General features: G+C 42.8%; 1 protein-coding gene and 1 pseudogene across 7 annotated transcripts in view; one reads left to right on the forward strand and one right to left on the reverse strand.

Annotated features, from left to right (window-relative positions):
• CNOT1 (CCR4-NOT transcription complex subunit 1) overlaps positions 1-6,594 on the forward strand; it is a 95,033-nt gene that overhangs the window by 3,440 nt on the left and 84,999 nt on the right. The window lies entirely within an intron of this gene.
• On the reverse strand, positions 3,295-3,698 carry LOC102748242 (phosphatidylinositol N-acetylglucosaminyltransferase subunit P pseudogene; annotated as a pseudogene).

Here is a 6,594-nt window from a genome sequence, read left to right on the forward strand (position 1 = left end):
GGCTCAGGTCATGATCCCAGGGTCCTGGGATCGAGTCCCACATCGGGCTCCCTGCTCGGCGGGAAGCCTGCTTCTCCCTCTCCCTCTCCCACTCCCCCTGCTTGTGTTCCCTCTCTCGCTGTGTCTCTGTCAAATAAATAAATAAAATCTTTAAAAAAAAAAAAAAGACGCTTAATTGACTGAGCCACCCATGTGTTCCCCATATATTTTTTTTTTTTTAAGATTTTATTTATTTATTTGAGACAGAATGAGAGAGAGAGAGCACATGAGAGGGGGGAGGGTCAGAGGAAGAAGCAGGCTCCCCGCTGAGCAGGGAGCCCGATGCGGGACTCAGTCCAGGGACTCCAGGATCATGACCTGAGCCGAAAGCAGTCGCTTAACCAACTGAGCCACCCAGGCGCCCTCCCCATATATTTTTAATATTAGAAGCTGGAGTTTTAATAAACTGATAGCCTTGGGTCTGGACTATTTGGCTTCTTAAAGTACCTGTTGATATTTAAATCTAGAGCAAGTTAGGTGATAATACAGAGGTTGCTGGCTTCAGTGAAAAGGAAGACCAAATTGCCTTTACAGAGCTATTTTTGGCCCAACTGGAAATTAAGGGGAGAAAAAGGAACAGATGTGAAGGGCTTTCCTTGTCTTCTTAGTAGAGATTGCATTAAGGTTTGATACACTTTTTAAAAAAATATTTATATAAATAAGAAAGAGCAGGAGTTGGGGGGAGGGGGGAAAGGAGCAGAAGGAGAAGCAGACTCCCCCCACAGAGCATGGAGCCTGATGTGGGGCTCAATCCCAAGACCCTGAGATCATGACTTGAGCCTACGTCAGGTACTCAACCGACTGAGCCACCTAGGTGTCCCGGTTTGGTATACTTTTTAAAAAAACATTTCCTAGAGCTATTAGTAAGTTTAGTGGTTATGAACCTTTAAAATGCATAAGAAGAGCCTGCAGAGTATGCTTAAAATACAGTGTCCTGTATTCTTCCCTCAAGGATTTTGATTCTGTTGGTGTAGGGTGGTGCTTAGGAGTCAGCATTTTAAATAGGTCTCTCCCATCTCCCAGTTCTTTTTTTCTTTTAAATTTATTTAAGTAATCCCTACACCCAGCATGGGGCTCGAACTCAAAACCCTGAGATAAAAATCACATGCTCTTTTGACTGAGCCAGCCAGGCTCCCACCCATCTCCCAATTCTTTTTTTTTTTTTAAGATTTTATTTATTTATTTGACAGAGAGAGACACACAGCGAGAGAGGGAACACAAACGGGGAGTGGGAAAGGGAGAAGCAGGCTTCCCGCGGAGCAGGGAGCCCGATGCGGGGCTCGATCCCAGGACCCTGGGACCATGACCTGAGCCGAAGTCAGACGCTTAACAACTGAGCCACCCAGGCGCACCCCCATCTCCCAGTTCTTACAGTTGCCTTATAGCACTACTGTAAAATCTGTATTTAGTCTATTAAGCCCCTTGAGATATAGTGTTTACTTTTTGTTTTCTATAGCACCTAAGGTATTCACATGGCATTGAGTTAGGCTCAAGTGTTTGAATTAATCGATTGCCATCTTTAGCAAATGAAGGTATTTATAAAGTAACCTGGAGTGAAATGGAAGGAGATCATTTGGGGCATTTTATACAATCCTGATAAAATAAGGGAGTGTAATAGTAAATTTTGTAATTAAAAACACTTCCATAGTTTAATGAATTTGAGCTTGTTTCCGCAATCAGGTTTATGTTGGTTTTATGCTTTGAAAAGCCTACATTTTAATGATCTCCAAATTATTGACAGTCATCATCAAAGATTTCATTTGCATAAATAAAGGTGATATATTTAAGACTTTTAGATCCATTCAAAGAAATTAAAATTGAAATATTTAAGATTTACTTATTTGAGAGAGAGCAAGAGAGTATACAAGCTTGGGAAGGAGCAGAGGGAGAGGTTTTTTTTGGGGTTTTTTTGGGTTTGTTTTAGCGTTTTATTTATTTGAGAGAGAGCTCCCGCTTGCGCTAGCGGTGGGAGGGGTGGAGGGAGAAAATCTTCAAGTAGACTCCCCGCTGAGTGTGAAGACAGCACAGGGCTCAATCCCAGGACCCATGAGATCTGACCTGAGCCAAAACCAAGAGTCGGACGCTCAACCAACTCTGCTACCCAGGCAGCCCAAAGTTGAAATATTTAAAGGTGATGGCTCTTTTTTTTTTTTTTTGGACAAAATCTGATAATCGACTTAAAAATTTGTGAATGTATTTGAGCCCAACAGTAAAAATAATTATGTAAAAGTAATGATCAATGTCTAATACGAGAATTTGTATACATTGCACATTGTAAGGCATTACAGCTATCTCACATGTCACCAAAACAGAAAACGAGATTTAAGAGTTTTAGTTCCTTCTCTCAAGAACCTACCACTCAGCCCTTCCATATCATCACTCTGGACCAGTTAGTCCCATCTTGGTCAGCCTGGCTTTATCCTTGGCATGTGTAAACTTCTCCAACAGTTCCATTGGAGATTGACAGCTGCTCACTTTTCAGCAAATTCTTAAAGCAGATGTTAGATGACAGAGCATCTCATCCACTGTGCTTGTCCTGGGTACTTCCTGTTGTTCATCTGATGTTATCAGAGAGTAGACTGGTTTAAGCTGCTCTTGAGCAATCAAGAGACCGTCTTGAGGGCTTAGAAGATTCTTATCTCTCTGCTCTACGTCCTACCCCTTAAAGATGTACCCTTTTGGGAAACCTCTGATTTAGATGAGGCCTAATTTTTACAAATTGGGGAAGGGGGGGCATAGAGGTTCAGTCACTTGTTAATCTAGCCTTGTGTTGTGTGTAGTTGCTGGTCCTATGGGTTTAAATTTTGGTTTTTAAAAAAATTGCTAGTACTTAAAACTTTCATTTTGTAAAAACTATAGTCCTAAAAATTAAAATGCTAATGAGTATAAACTCGACTTTTGGGGGGCACCTGAGTGGTTCAGTCGGTTGAGCGTCCGAAATCTGATTTCAGCTCAGGTCATGATCTCATGGTTGTGGTGTCAAGCCCTGAGTCTGGCGCAGGGAGTCTGCTTGAGATTCTTTCTCTCCCTCTTCCCGCCCCCCCCAAGTCAGTTTTTCTTATGGTAATGCAGTGTTTTATTTATTCTGTTCATTAATAACTAATACTCAAGAACCTTTATAATATTAATAGAACTTAATCTAAAAGAATCAACTTTGTGTACATTTCAATATTGGGTACGAGAGAGTCAAATAATTATGGTCAAAATTATTACATAAAAAATTATAGTAAATGCTTGTGTTAATCTACATACAATTTAGTTTTTGGCATAAAGTTATTTAGTTGCCAGGAAGAACATTTGGTTTACTTCACTAATAGGAATATCTCTTAATGCTGGGATGGCCTCTTATTGGTATTTCTTCTGCTGTTGATTTTTAGCATAGTTATCTGTGATTGTATGAATGGAGTTGAGTGGACAGATACTCATTATGTTTATTCCAAATAAGAGTACGTAACCAATTACTATAGTAATGAGGAAGTAGATGGGCATGCAACTGCCCAGTATTTTTGAGGCCAGTAGGTTAATCGTAAGGAGTTTAGCCAAGATTCAGGAATAAATGCCCACACAAGATACAGGATGAAGCCAAATTGGGAGTTTAAGAAAAGAACAAAGCCATAAATTGCTCTTTCTGGAAATGGCGACGGTGAATTTTCCACCATTTTTCCTGTGGCTTTAGACAGTGTTGGGTCCTAGAAGCGCCCACTCAGGCCCCTCCCGGCAGCTCGGCCACTTCAGCGCCGAGTCCCCCGCACAAGCGCCTTCCAGAAAGCCTCCGCGGGGGCGAGAGAGGGAAAGACTAAAGGAAAGGCCGGGTCACTATGGCGCCCCCGTCCCGCCCAGGCGCAGGTGCACTGCGACCCTTGCCAGCCGGGAGCGTGTGAGCTCTGGGGACTGCGGGATCGCTCTGCTTGCCGCCGCGGAAGTCAAAGTCAGTTTTTTGGAAATCATATCACATGCTTGTAATCCCTGCTTTAAGTTATAAGAATAATACATGTCCCCCATCCTCAGTTTTATTAAGAAAAATTTCACATGTATAGAAAAATGAAAATAGTACAGTGAACAGCCACGTAACTTTTTCCTAGATTCAACAATTAACATCTTACCATAATTATTTTTTCTATTCATATATTTGTATTGAAGTATAGTTGACACTGTTACATTAGTTTGAGGTGTACAACATAGTGATTTGACAATTCCATGTTATGCTCACCTAAGTGTTGCTACCATGTCACCATACGTTATTACCATACTATTGACTGTATTCTATATGCTGTACCTTTAATTACTGTGACTTACTCATTCCATAACTGGAACTCTGTACCTCCTGCTCCCCTTCACCCATTTTCCCCATTCCTGTTCATATATTTTTACTGGTTTGATGCCAGACCCTTGCATCTATCTCCTGCAAATTAAGACATCCTTCTTTTTTTTTTTTTTTTAATTTTTTTTTTTTTTTAAGATTTTTTTTATTTATTTATTTGAGAGAGAGAGAATGAGAGACAGACAGCACGAGAGGGAAGAGGGCAGAGGGAGAAGCAGACCCCCCGCCGAGCAGGGAGCCCGATGCGGGACTCGATCCAGGGACTCCAGGATCATGACCTGAGCCAAAGGCAGCCGCTCAACCAACTGAGCCACCCAGGCGCCCCAGACATCCTTCTTTTTTTTAAAAGGCATTCTTGCAGGGCGCCTGGGTGGCTCAGTTGGTTAAGCGACTGCCTTCGGCTCAGGTCATGATCCCGGAGTCCCGGGATCGAGTCCCACATCGGGCTCCCTGCTCGGCGGGGAGTCTGCTTCTCCCTCTAACCCTACCCCGTCTTGCGCTCTCTCTCTCTCAAAGAAATAAATAAAATCTTTAAAAAAAAATAAAATAAAAGACATTCTTGCAGAGGCACACTACAGCTAAGAATATTAGTCTTACAAAAACTCTAGTTGCCTCAAGAATATCTTCTATAACTTTTTTTTAAAGATTTATTTATTTATTTGAGGGGGGGAGGGACAGAGGGAGAAAAAGTCCCAAATAGACTGCACTGAGCGCAGAGATCACGACCTAAGCCAAAACCAAGAGGCTGACACTCAACCGACTGTGCCACCCTATTTTTATAACTTTGAGTCAAGGTCTGATTAAGGTTCACATTATGTTTTTTTATTTTAGTTTCATAATCAGAACAAACCCCATTTTTTCTCTCCCTGCTGACATTTTGACAAATGCAGGTCAGTGGCCTGGTAGAATGAATCAGTACTTGGATTTATCTGATAGGATCTCATGTGTAGTTTGTTTATTTTTAAAGATCTTTATTTCTTTTTCTTTTAAGATTATTTATTTATTTGAGAGAGCGAGAATTAGAGAGTACACGAGAGGGGGGAGGGTCAGAGGGAGAAGCAGGCTCCTCGCTGAGCAGGGAGCCCGATGCGGGACTTGATCCAGGGACTCCAGGATCATGACCTGAGCCGAAGGCAGTCGCTTAACCAACTGAGCCACCCAGGCGCCCCTTTATTTTTCAACAGAGAGAGAGACCGCGAGAGAGGGAACACAAGCAGAGGGAGTGGGAGAGGGAGAAGCAGGCCTCCCGCGGAGCAGGGAGTCCGATGCGGGGCTCAATCCCAGGACCCTGGGATCATGACCTGAGCCGAAGGCAGACGCTTAACGACTGAGCCACCCAGGCACCCCTAATTTTATTTTTTAAAAAAAGATTTATTTGAGAGAGAGCAAGCGTGAGCGTGAGAGAGCACAAGCAGAGGGAGAGGGAGAAGCAGGCTCCCCACGGAGCAGGGAGCCCGATGCGGGGCTGGATCCCAGGACCCTGGAATCATGATCTGAGCCGAAGGCAGCTGCTCGACCGACTGAACCACCCAGGGGCCCCTAAAAATTTTATTTTTAAGTAATTTCTTTTCTTTTTCTTTTTCTTTTCTGAAGGTGTTATTTATTTGAGAGAGACAAGAGAGACAAGGGGAGAGGGTCAGAGGGAGAAACAGGCTCCCTGCTGAGCCAGGAGCCTGATGTGGGACTCAATCCCAGGACTCCAGGATCATGACCTGAGCCGAAGGCAGTTGCTTAACCAACTGAGCCTCCCAGGAGCCTCTATTTTTAAGTAATTTCTATACCCAGTGTGGGGCTTGAACTCAAAACCCTGAGATCAAGAGTCACACATTCCACCAGTGGAGCCCTCCAGGCATCCTGGTTGTTTTCATATTTTGGTTATTGTGAATAATGCTGCATTAAACACGGGAGTGCATATATCTCTTCAGTAACCTGTTCTCATTACTTTTGGATATATACCTAGAAGTGGGATTGCTGGGTTGTATGGTAAATTTTATTTTTAATTAATTAGTTTTTTAAGTAGGCTCCATGCCCAGGGTGGGGCTTGAACTCACAACCCTGAGATCAGAGTCACATGCTCTACCAATTGAGCCAGCCAGGCACCCTTATTTTTAATTTTTTGAGGACAGCGATTCAAATACCTAAAACATATACCCTGAGGTACAGCTGTAGGACCAAACTATCTGATTCTGAAGCAATACATAAGGAGTAAAAGTTAATAAATGGGATCTTGTAAA

The sequence above is a fragment of the Leptonychotes weddellii genome, chromosome 16 (genome assembly GCF_054177405.1).
Source record: "Leptonychotes weddellii isolate Sample4059 chromosome 16, ASM5417740v2, whole genome shotgun sequence".
Classification (NCBI taxonomy): domain Eukaryota; kingdom Metazoa; phylum Chordata; class Mammalia; order Carnivora; family Phocidae; genus Leptonychotes; species Leptonychotes weddellii.